The following is a 12,355-nucleotide window of genomic DNA, read 5'->3' on the forward strand; positions in this document are numbered from 1 at the left end:
GGGTCTGTGTTGGTCTGTGGGGGTCTGTGGGGGTCTGTGTTGGTCTGTGGGGGTCTGTGGGGTCTGTGGGGTCTGTGGGGGTCCTGGCAGCCTAACAGTTAAAGTACAAAACCTGCAGTGTCCCCACTTCACTGTTGATTACTGAATAGAAAATGTCAAAAGACCGAAGTGATGAGCAGGCGACGCCTCCCACTCAGAGCTTTTGTTTTTCCTCTTTTCAGCTCAGCTCAGAAAGTCTTTATTGATGTGGACGCCAGAAACGCTGGCGGCAAAAACACAAAAAACCATCAAGTGAAGAAATGGTCGCCGAGGTGTCGCCTTCAGAATAATCCACCTGCGGGTTTGACGGCAGAGTCTGATTACAGACGACAGATGAAGAATTATTTGGTCTCTCATGAATCAGTTCGGAGGAAGAAATCACATGAATGCTCCACTTTAGTCCAACTATCACGACTCTGCGGACAGAATTCAGAATTTGTCTCTGCAAAGTGAAAAAGGGGAAGTGAAATTTGTAAAAGCTGGAACACGACGTTAAATTAAAATGACTTCTGTTGGATCAAAGTTTGAGATGAGAAGCGAAAGCAGAGCGAGGAGCTGCGTTTGATTGGCAGATGAAAGACGTCCAAACAGGCGGACCTTCGTCTCTGCTGCTCTTCACTGACTTCAGCTCAAACCAGAACTTCACCTTCACACTCTGACTTCTCAGATGATTATACGAGATCACTGATTGGCTGATGGTTGGTCTGACATCACAGCGCTCAGGTCAGACTCTGCTGCTTTGAGTCACCTCCTCCTCTCCTCCTCTGTGTTTTCTTCCTCTCCTCCTCTGTGTTTTCTTCCTCTCCTCCTCTCCTCCTCTCCTCCTCTGTGTTTTCTTCCTCTCCTCCTCTCCTCCTCTGTGTTTTCTCTCACTCTTCCTCTCCTCCTCTCCTCCTCTGTGTTTTCTTCCTCTCCTCCTCTCCTCCTCTCCTCCTCTGTGTTTTCTTCCTCTCCTCCTCTCCTCCTCTCCTCCCTCTCCTCCTCTCCTCCTCTGTGTTTTCTTCCTCTCCTCCTCTCCTCCTCTCCTCCCTCTCCTCCTCTCCTCCTCTGTGTTTTCTTCCTCTCCTCCTCTCCTCCCTCTCCTCCTCTCCTCCTCTGTGTTTTCTTCCTCTCCTCCTCTCCTCCTCTCCTCCTCTGTGTTTTCTTCCTCTCCTCCTCTCCTCCCTCTCCTCCTCTGTGTTTTCTTCCTCTCCTCCTCTCCTCCCTCTCCTCCTCTCTTCCTCTCCTCCTCTCCTCCCTCTCCTCCTCTGTGTTTTCTTCCTCTCCTCCTCTCCTCCCTCTCCTCCTCTCCTCCTCTGTGTTTTCTTCCTCTCCTCCTCTCCTCCTCTGTGTTTTCTTCCTCTCCTCCTCTCCTCCCTCTCCCCCTCTCCTCCTCTGTGTTTTCTTCCTCTCCTCCTCTCCTCCTCTCCTCCTCTGTGTTTTCTTCCTCTCCTCCTCTCCTCCTCTGTGTTTTCTTCCTCTCCTCCTCTCCTCCCTCTCCTCCTCTCCTCCTCTGTGTTTTCTTCCTCTCCTCCTCTCCTCCCTCTCCTCCTCTCCTCCTCTGTGTTTTCTTCCTCTCCTCCTCTCCTCCTCTCCTCCCTCTCCTCCTCTCCTCCTCTGTGTTTTCTTCCTCTCCTCCTCTCCTCCTCCTCCTCAGACTTGTCTTTCCGTTCTGTTCGTGCGTCTTCTTGTTCTCTCTCGGCTGCTTTGTTTCCCTCCATGTTCTCGCTCTTGTCATTTAGATGCTTTTATCGACTGCAGTCATGTCTGCGCTTGTCGGCTTGCTTTAGTTTCTGTTGGCTCGTTTTGGCGTGAAGACGTTGGATTCCCATAATCCTCTTTGTTGTTTATCTTGAACTCGACTGTAGAACTGAGATATCTGCTTCACGTCTGTCTTTTCTTTCTTTGCACTTTATCTTTCTTTAATCTTCTCACTTGTGTGGAAACAAACATTTAGTGCTTTTATCCTGAGCGTGATGTGTAATGGATACAGACCGAGACAATCAGGTCGAGTGAAAACCTTGTATCTCCCTCATGTCTGGTGTCCACCAACACAAAAACACCATTCAAAAGCAACTTTTACACCCCGTCCCAACGAGAACAGCTCGTCTGTGCGAGCAGGTCATTACGATCCATATTCATGTTTATTGTTAGGTGGCGACCTCTAGTGGCCATAGTAATTATGTCAGGAGCAAAAGAGGAAGTCAGGCTACGTAGTATCGAAAGCAAAGTCGGCATATGGAGGAAGGTGGGGCGGGTGGACGGGACAGGACGATCACCCAGGAGGACGCCGTTCACGTCAGAGGTCAACGCTGACGTATTTTAACGTTCTTTATTTTTAACAGTAACACACAACCAGAAATGTCCTTTTAGCCGAAAACTAAGATCTTTTCCTGAACCTACCGGGTCGCTTTCTCGCCTAAATGAACTGTGACCATTTCACAACGTTAACCACATGAGGACGAAGGACGACGAAGGTCCATCTGTCTCTGGGACGCTCCAACTGTCACATATGTCCTTTTAGGGGTCACTGGCAGTTGGACGGTTCAGTCGTCTCGTTATGAGGACGTGTTGAACATCAAGCTGAATGAATGTGTGAGAAGTGACGCAGACAGAAATATCTAACGATCAGTATCAGTATTTGTGACCTCAGCCTCTTATCATTCTGTCGTCTGATCATTCGATCATTTCTTCTGCCTCTTTTTATCAGACAATCCCTTTTCTGCTGTTACGCTGCAAATTTCCCCTCTGTGGGATTAAAAAAGAATGATTTTATCTCATCTTATCTTGTTTTGCATCATTTGTTTTCATTATATTTCATTCTTTTTCTTTTTGTCTTGTGAATTTTGTGAATATTATTTGTTGACGTCCATATTTGATCACTAAAGTTTCTCCTTGTAAAAGTAAAGTTTTGAAATCATAATTTCCATGAACCTGAATCTAAATTCAGCTTAAATGTTGTTTTCAACATGAAACATGATTTTTTCCCTTGAAGTGAAAACTTCCCTAAGAATGGGAGTTACGAGCTTTTCACAGAGCAGTTTTCTGTTCTGTCAGATTAAAAATCAAACTCTGTTTTCTTGTCGTTGCAGATCTCATCAGAGCCTCCTCAGCGTCACGTTAACATCCATCATTACCCAGAATGCCACAGGTGTGAGCCCTCCTGGTGACCCCACTGACCGGCCTCCACCCCCTCAACCGCCCCTTAGCCAATCAACACATCCTCCTCAGGGGTGCCATGGCAACTGCATCTGTGCAAAGCTCCAGCGGTCCCCAGCTGCTGCAGCGCGGACGCTGACGTGGGGAAAAGGATTCTGGGTGTTTTTGATGGACTTGGTTTTTGAGCCGCAGAGGAGCGTGGGAGTTTATCTGACTGTAGAGGAGCCTTTTCTTTGTTCCTTCTCGTGGATCCTGATCGGTGCTGTGATGAAGTGGAAGCTCGCCGCCTCGATGCTGTGGATATAAGGTCGTTTTAGAAAACGGGACAAAACAAGGCGACTTTTTACTGTTTTCTTTCTTTTGCACGATTTTGCAGGATGTGGACTCGCAGGAGGTGACGTGCTGCTCGTTCTGCCATGTAGCGACCTGCAGAAACCTCCCAGAAACTTTTCCTCCGCCATTTTTAACACGCCAAGAGCTGCTGGATGAATGACCGCGCACACAACAAAACACACACTCCGAGCGAGCTGAGCGAGGAGTTATAAAGCGCTACCAGGTTATTATCGGGCCCGGCGCTTCCTATTTTCGTCTTTAATCTTTGTATTCTGAGTAATCATCTTTTTAATTAATGGCGACGGCGGCGTGAAATCTTCCCTCGCCTCCGCCACTCTACTTCCTGCCGCCGCCAGAGACACCTGAAACCAATTAGCAGCAGCAGATCTAGATGGGGATTAGACACTGGAAGAGCAGGAGAGATTAGATACAAACACAAAGAGGGAAAAAACAGAAGAAGAAAAAAACGGAGGCGAGGGGACGGCGAGGATCCCGTCAATCATCCCGGTTAATCGATAGGAGGGAGGGGCAGAGGGCGGGGCAGTGGGGAGGATATGGCGAGATCAGGGTCACAGCAGACAGTGAAGATAACGAGTAGCTGTGAGTCAGCAGGAAGGGTCGACTGCAGGAGCCCCGAGTCTTGACTGACAGGCGCTCCGGCCGGCCTGCACCCTGCGGGCGAGCGAGGAAGGGACGTACAGAGAGGGAGAGAGAGAGCGAGAGGGGACTCCTGGCTGGTCGCCACCATCAGGGCCAATTAAGACAATTTGATTATATGCCTTAATCTTGGCAGTCAGGTGGAAAAGCAGACAGGAGGAGAGAGCGGAGGCAGAGCAGGTGCACCGACACACACCATTATCTCCACCCGCCTGTAATCCAGTGTGTTTGGACTCTGTGTGTCTTCTTCATTTCGCCCACAGACCAGATCCAGAAGTTTCTCCAGGAAGTCTTCATTTTTCACGCTCTGGCTCCACGACAACAAAAACACCGTCCTCTGTGTTTTCTTTGGCCCTGTCCTCAGTCTGGAGGACGTTTTTTCCCTCCGTCCAGATTTGTCTTCTTCTTCCCAAAGTGGACGTGTCCTATCTGGAAGTTTCCCTGCAGCCTCCACAGTTTCCGTCAAGCTCCATGAGATAAAAGCAAAAGGGACTGATAGACGAAAATAAGAAAGAGACAGAGACAGCAAGGGACCAAATCTGGAGAGGACGGAGCAGAGACATCGCTGCCTCGAGGTTCTCGCAGACGCTCCCCAAAGCTTCACGTCCTCTTTGTAAAAGTCCTCTTCTCCCCGGAGCTTTTCCCAGCTCTCCTCCTTGTGGATCGTATAATCTGCACCGCCGTCCATCCGTCCGTCCATCCATCTGTCTGTCCCGGACCCCGCCAAGATTAAACTGGCTTCCATCGTCCCAGGGAATCTTTTGATATCGGCTCCTGGTGTCGTCATCTTCATTCTGTGAGTACACCAGTTTCTTGCTCTTCCTCCTCTCTGCCTCTTCGCCTCCCTCGCTCACTCTGGTCCATCTTGACAGCTGGGCGTCCTCTGTCTCTCGCAGTCTCCTCCTTTCTGTCTGTCTTCCTTTGTTTGTCCTGCGGACTGTTGATGCGGCTGATGGATGTTGGGTTTGTTGGCTGTCAGTGATTGTCTTCATGTCTTCATGGAGTAGAAGTTGACTGATGTCCTTTTCATGTTTAAGTTTCCTTGTTTTGCCCACACACGCACGCACGCACGCACGCACGCACGCACGCACGCACGCACGCACGCATGCACGCACGCACACACACACATATCTTTCCCAGAATAATTGCATGTTCCGGCTCCATTTATCTTCTATGCTAATTGCCACTAAAAGCATTGTGGGATAGCAGGCGGTGCAGGACTGACCTGCCTCAGCCTCAGTGGACCAGGAGGGCCTGTCTTTGACTGGTGTGGACATGTGTCTGTCTTTTCCTGGTGTGGACATGTGTCTGTCTTTGCCTGGTGTGGACATGTGTCTGTCTTTTCCTGGTGTGGACATGGTCTGTCTTTGACTGGTGTGGACATGGTCTGTCTTTGACTGGTGTGGACATGGTCTGTCTTTGCCTGGTGTGGACATACGTGCTGAGCATTTAGAGACGGTGGTTGCTGCAGCGTGTGCAGTCTGTCTCTGTGGTCCTTAAAGGATAATGATGTGTGTCTCCCATCAGTGTGTGACCTGTGGCTGTGTGGGTGGTGCTGCTGTGCACTCGTCACCTCCACCGTGGACATTCAGGGACGCAAGGACTCAAACGCAGAGAGCTGATTGAGTCGCTTTCTTCATAAACAGGATCGTCGCGCTCGCAGCTGGAGCGCACCCAGCGAGCCACGCCGTGCACGTTTATGAGACATGAGAGCTCACAATAAACCTGAATGAACCTTTAATGATAACAAAGAAGAAGAAAGCGCTGCTGGACTCAAAGTGTTGGAGGTCGTTGGAGAACGATGTTCTCCGAGGCTCTGACGGCGCCGTGAGACAAACGCTGTTTAATGGCGCCGTTAAAACACGGCCGGCAGGTGATGTTTACCGCCTCAGCGTCACACGGCTTCTTATCAAACACGCCATCAGCTTAAATCCTCCCTCCTTCTCTGCTGCTGCTCTTATTTCGCCGTTCAGTCAGAGAAACGAGGGAGCTGTCAGTCAAAGTGGACGGATGCTGGGACGTCTCCGGGTACTCTGCAGGTCAGAGGTCAACCAGACTGACCTCTGATGGGATCGATGCACAGCCAGAAGCAGCGAGCAGGACTGTTTGATGTGTGCGTCCTCTGTTTCTGACGGAGGGCAAAGCCGAGTTGGAAACCTTCGCTTGCCTTAGCGGGGGAGGACGACAGCGCCGTGGGTCCTCTGGGAGCTTCGCAGACTTTAAGTCGTGCCATCAGATCTTTGATTTCCTCCTCTCAGGGAGCTCTTGGTTTGTTTTATGAAAATCAACTCACACAGAAACTAGCTGGAGACAGAACATCCATCGCTGTGAGCAGCGTCACCTCGCTCGAAACCACAAACGAGCCGAACTCATGACGTCACTTCCTGCTCAGCCTCCGTCCATCTCTCCTTCTGTCGTCCTGAAAAAGACATCCGTCGTCTCCGTCCTGCTGTGAGGACAGACGTGTGCTAACCACAGACACCTGACCCGCTGAGCCGCAGTCTGTGGCCTTCTGGGAAAGGTGTTCGTTAGAAGCTGCTGAAGAGCTGAAATATTGGCTGAACGGTGAAACTAGATGTTTTAAAAAGATCGTCTGAAGCAAACCAGGTGACTCACTGCTGAGGAGGTCTCCACCCGCACCGAGGTCACAGGCGTCAGCGAGGTTTTAGTCCTGGATCAGGACCTGGAGGTGCTGCCTCCACGCTGGCTCGCTCACTGACCCGCGATGCTACCGTTCTTCATATTTTCAGTCCTCTCTTCTCCGTCCGTATGTTGGTGTTGTGTGTTTGACTTAAGATGCAAACTGTCCCACAGAGTTGATTAAAAAAACCATGTGAGTAAAACCATAGAAAGACCAGCAGCTTCACCAAGGAACAACTCTGAGACACTGGGAGGGAATTTAAATGACAGGCGGGTTCGCTGAGGAGCAGGAGGTCACTGCGGTGTAATTATTACGGGGGTGGAGGTGAAAAATGAGCCACATATGAGCTCCAGGCGGGATTAAAGTCAGCGAGCAGAGCAGGTGAAGAATAAATTAGAAGCAGTCCGCCTCCACGCACATAAATCCAGTGAGAATGAGGCTGAAGGTGTTTCATCTGCCCTCCATACAGTCTTTGATCTCACCTTTGTCACTCCCCTCCTTTATCCCCGGCTCCTCCATGCTCCTCTCCTGCAGCCTCCTTCCTCCTCCTCTTCCTCGCGTGTCTGAGTGCGTCACGGTGGGCGTTCGGTCCGGCGCGGCGCTCCCTGCTTTCAATCTTTCATGTTTTTCATGTCTGATAACAGAACGAGCCTCGAAGTGATGCTCCTGCGTAGGAGGAGAGAATCAATAAAGCTTTATTCAGCTGCTGGATCCCTGCGTGTGTGTGCGTGCGTGTGCATGCGTGTGCGTGCGCACGTGTGTGTGTGTTCATGTGTGTGCATGCATATGAGCAAATATTGCTGCGTGTGCGTTTGAGGCTCGGTGACGGGCTGCGAGTGTGTGTGTGTGTGATGTGAATTTTGATGTGAAGTGATCGCGGCGAGCTGCGTGCTGAGACGAGCTCCTGCGCGACCTGATTGGCTGATTATGAGCGAGCGTGCCTGTCCATGAAGAGCTGTGGACGAGGTGATGTGATGGACAGTCAGCCTTTTGCTGCTTTCGTCAGGAGGTCGGCTCGTAATCCAGGCGCCGGTGTACCTGCGTTTTATTTTGAAGGGTTTGATTTCATGTGTACTTTGACAGGAAGTAGGAGCAGAAAAGGAAGGACGAGCAACACCTGAGCATAAATGTTTGGTGTGGACTCAAAGTGGTGACATCAGCAGCTTGTTTGCATTAAAGTGTTTTAAGCACATTTCATAAAAATGTGTTTTTTATGTGAAAATCGTCAAAAAGCAGCGTGATGACAGACTGGAACCAGCAGCTGTTCTGGTGCATCTGGACGTTTCGTCTCACCTGAGACGCGTTTGGACTCTTAATGGATTGTCTCTGATCCACGTGCAGTCACCTCAGACCTTCCTGTGGACTCAGACGTCCGTCCAGCTTGTCTTTGGTGTATTTTACATTGTAAAAACTTGAAACTCGTTCTCTAAACTAAGAACGAGGACGGCAGCCACAGAAAGACGGCGTGGACGGTGACGTGGACGCAGCTGCGCGGCAGAAACAAGAACTGTTTAGTCAACATCGATGTGACAAACCTGACGTTAACCGCAGCTAACGGCTCAGTGTGGGGGGGCGAAAGCCCCCTTCCCCAACAGAAAACAGTGACATGAGCGTGAGCACGTGAAAACAAGATGGCAGTTCAGCGTGTCCACCAGGCGTCCGGCGTCCCCCGGCTCTCCGTCCATCAGCAGAGCTCGGGACGCTCCGTCCATCGCTCCGTCCTCTCAGGCGGCTGAGGACGGCTGCTGTGGATCGCTCTGCCTCTGACTCACCTGTTTGTGGTGACTCATCCAGCAAACAGCTGAAACTCTGCAGGAGGACGTTTGAAGTGAATGTGGGTGAAATGGGGACGTTTCTCTGAAGCCAGAGGCTCCATCCTTCAGCCGTTAAACACGCTATCATGCAGCGGCTTTAACTCGGAGCGGCTCTGCCTTCAAACTCGCCACATCCATCCAGACTCCATTAGGGTCCACAATCAGCGGCGGCTCCTAAAGAGCTTCTGTCTGGGGACACTATTACCTGCAGTAAGTAACGGCGGAGGAAGATAACGATTATGGAGCCTCCATCATTTTTCCTCTTCCTGCGCGCAGCGCAGGTGGAGAGGGCTCAGCAGATGGAGGGTGTAGGGGGGCCACAGCTCCTCCGTCACTGTCTGGGCTGCACGCTGCATCGCGCCGATAATTGAGGGAGCCGTATTGATATCCTGCTTGTCCGCGATGAAGGAAAATCACCCCTATTTACTGTTAATGGCTCCGAGTGGAGACGGACGCTTTGACGGCGCAGAACGGCGAGCAGCTGCAGGGCGGCGGGGAGAGCTCACCTCAAATTAGCCTGGAAAACAAAAAAAGAATTACAGGTTATAAAGCAGGATTTAGTTCCACCATTGGAGCTTTTGTTGGGTAAAAGTCAAGCACAAAGCACTCTCTTCACTGAATCGCCTTCATTCTTCTCATTATTTTCATTGCAGAAGCTGAGCTGCTGCAACAATAAACAAGATAAACAAGACAAGGCCAATCAAAGTGCTACTTAGAGGCCATTGTCCTGCAGAAAGCGCTCATTACATCAATGCTGCTGGCTGCTTTTCTTCTTTATCGTTCAGCGCAGAAATCGAGCTGCGGCGCGATCGTAACGAGGCTGCAGATCCAAACTGAATCTCTGACTGTGTGCAGCGCTGAGCGTCACATCGGATGTTTACAGCCGAGCCAGAGCAAGTGATTGGTCGGACTTCTGCTCGTATTCGATCGGGAGTGTCTGGATCTGGAGTTATTTCTGCAGAGCTGAAGCGTCGAGCAGATGTTGTTGATGAATATCAGCTGTTTTTCTGAGCGCTGAAAACCAGCAGCCTTCAGCCGTCACGTCAGTCTGAGCTGCGTCTGCGTTTAACAGGATTAAACTCAGAAATATGCTGGTTTCATGACATTTCTCAGAGCTCATTTGTTTTTATATCACTGGTGAATTTCACTTTAACTCTGTGTTGTTTGACTGTGAAAGAAGCTCCAGCTGATGGAGGAATCAGACCTTCTTCGTGTGTCGGGGCCTCGCTCTGACGCCGCTCGCTGCTGTAATGATGTTAGATCACATGTGATTCTGTGCTGCTGGGCTGATGTTTCAAAGGTCAGGAGGAAGGAGATCAGATCTGATGTGGACGCTGATTTATCCACGACCGTGGAAACGCGGCGTCCCACTGATGACGAGTCGCGTCGGTAATAAGATCTGAATTATTCACGTGGGCTGAGATGAACCGGCGGGGCGGTTGTGTGGAGCAGACGAACGCTGACGGATGCTCGGTGGAGCTGCAGCTGACGGATGGTGCTTTGATGCCTCTGTGCTCCGTCATGTTTTACAGGTCCGGCGCTCTGAGCGCACATTTGTTTGTTTATCTAAATTAGTGTCATCGTGTGTTTGGGTTTTGTTCATCTCGTTCCAGAGGGTTGTTGGGTCTGATTCTCCCTGCAGCCGACCTGGCGTGTACACATCTTTACTTATTTATGCTCTCTGTAAACTGCGTTTCGTGAAGCAGCTTGTGTTGACGACTGCTCCGGTCAAGCATCACGTTACAGCTTCCAGGTGTCACAATCTGCAAATCTGTGATGTTCGTACGTGCTTTTATCCATCTGTGCTGTAGAGCCACCAGTTACCACTGGTAGCCTGGAACAGCCCCCAGGACTCACTGGTTGTCAGCAGTAGTTGCCGTGAGTTACGTCCCCAGTAGACACCAGTGGTCCTCACCTGTAGTAATCTTGCAGTCTCCAGTAAAAACCAGTAGCTTCTGGCTTTTCCCAGTAGTCACAAGGCCATTGGCTGGTCTCGAGAATCATGAGTTGCCCTCAGTAGCCCCAAGAAGTCTTTGTCAGCCAACCTCAGCCACCAGTAGCCACCAGTGCATCCTGTCACATCCTGTCTTCTAACCAGCCAATCAGAACATTTCTGTCAGCTAACTGTCAAATCTTCATCTCGCTTTAGCTTCTGCGCACAACACGACATTAAAATGTTTGGACAAAGATACAAAAGAGCCAAAGAGAGTAAGTAAAGAGAAACCCCGTCAGCGTCTGTCAACCTGAGTGCCCGCCCTGAACGTTAGCATACCTGCGCAGGTGTGAGTCTGTCTGAGTGCCGTGCAGCAGCGGTGCGCTGCTCACATATGGACGCCCTGACCTTTCCACGAGGAGCGCGAGTCCTCCTGGAAGCTCTGATCTCTTATCGATTCTGCCTCTGAAGTGCACTTCAGGTCCGATGGGAGATGGAGATGAAGAGGCTTCAGAACGTGGAGTGTGAGATGAAGCAGATGCTGCTCGATATATGGAAAGTCGTCCAGATTACAGCGTTGATCAGCTCCTGAGCGACTCGCCACGAGTGAAGCCTGCAGCCTTTAACGAGGCGAGGCTTCGACAGACATCAAAACACTGAAAAATTCACTTTTTCCACTCGCTTAAAGGAACAAACGTGATACTTTATGAACGTTCACCGTCTGAGGAACGAAGCCATGACAGAGGCTGAAGGTTCGTAAAGTCTCAATCTGCAGTAACTGTTGACTAATGTCACGACATCTGTGGACGTTAAAAGCTCAGACAGCAGATTCAGCTGAAAGGATCAGTCAGTGAAAATGAGCATTGATAGACACGATCACTTGGACACTTTCAGGAGGTGAAATCAGACACAGCCCTGACGATCTGCAGGTGGTGGTGAACAGACGGGACGCTCCTTTAAAGGCTGCAGCAGAACAAACTCTGAAACAAGTCCTCCAACTTTTCAGACAATTGTCTGAGAACAATCGATGCTAACCAGCAGTGAAGAACGAGCTGTGATTATTCAGCAGAGCCTCCGCAGGCGTTCGGGCTGCACGTCGGACCGGCGGTTCGGTTCCGTTACCCGTGGCTACGATAAAAAATCAATTAGCTGCCGCTGATGCTTCAGATCTGCAGTTTCCAGAAGCCAAATGAGAGCGTCACGTGACGCAGGCCAGTGATCACCGGCGGAGGATTTGAGCTTTAAATCACAGAAAGTAGCAGCAGGCTGTGGTTCCTTTCTCCCAGGGGATTGTGGGTATTTTTCTGGGGCACAATGTGCTAATGAACAGGACGCAGAGCTTTAAAGGAGCTGTTTTAACAGCTTAGCAGCCATCACACTGGAACACACACACACACACACACACACACACACACACACAGACAGTGAGACACACACACACACACACACACACACACACACACACACACACACACACACACACACACACACAGACAGTGAGACACACACACACACACACACACACACACACACACACACACACACAGACAGTGAGACACACACACACACACACACACACACACACACACACACACAGTGAGACACACACACACACACAGTGAGACACACACACACATACACATATACACACACACACACACACAGACACACACACACACACACAGTGAGACACACACACACACACACACAGACACACACACACACACACAGTGAGACACACACACACACACACACACACACACACACACACAGACAGTGAGACACACACACACACACACA

The 12,355-nt window shown here is 50.4% G+C and overlaps 2 protein-coding genes across 3 annotated transcripts in view; both read left to right on the top strand.

Annotated features, from left to right (window-relative positions):
• The window catches only part of LOC139346064 (oocyte zinc finger protein XlCOF6-like), a 341,081-nt gene that overhangs the window by 158,454 nt on the left and 170,272 nt on the right, over window positions 1-12,355 (top strand). The window lies entirely within an intron of this gene.
• LOC139345713 (glutamate receptor ionotropic, kainate 5-like) overlaps window positions 4,742-12,355 on the top strand; it is a 120,881-nt gene continuing 113,267 nt past the window's right edge. For both annotated transcript variants that reach the window (XM_070984506.1, XM_070984508.1), the window contains exon 1: window positions 4,742-4,963. The gene's annotated coding sequence lies outside the window, so the exon portion shown is untranslated. The remainder of the gene's footprint in view (window positions 4,964-12,355) is intronic.

The sequence above is a fragment of the Chaetodon trifascialis genome, chromosome 17 (assembly GCF_039877785.1).
Source record: "Chaetodon trifascialis isolate fChaTrf1 chromosome 17, fChaTrf1.hap1, whole genome shotgun sequence".
Lineage (NCBI taxonomy): Eukaryota > Metazoa > Chordata > Actinopteri > Chaetodontiformes > Chaetodontidae > Chaetodon > Chaetodon trifascialis.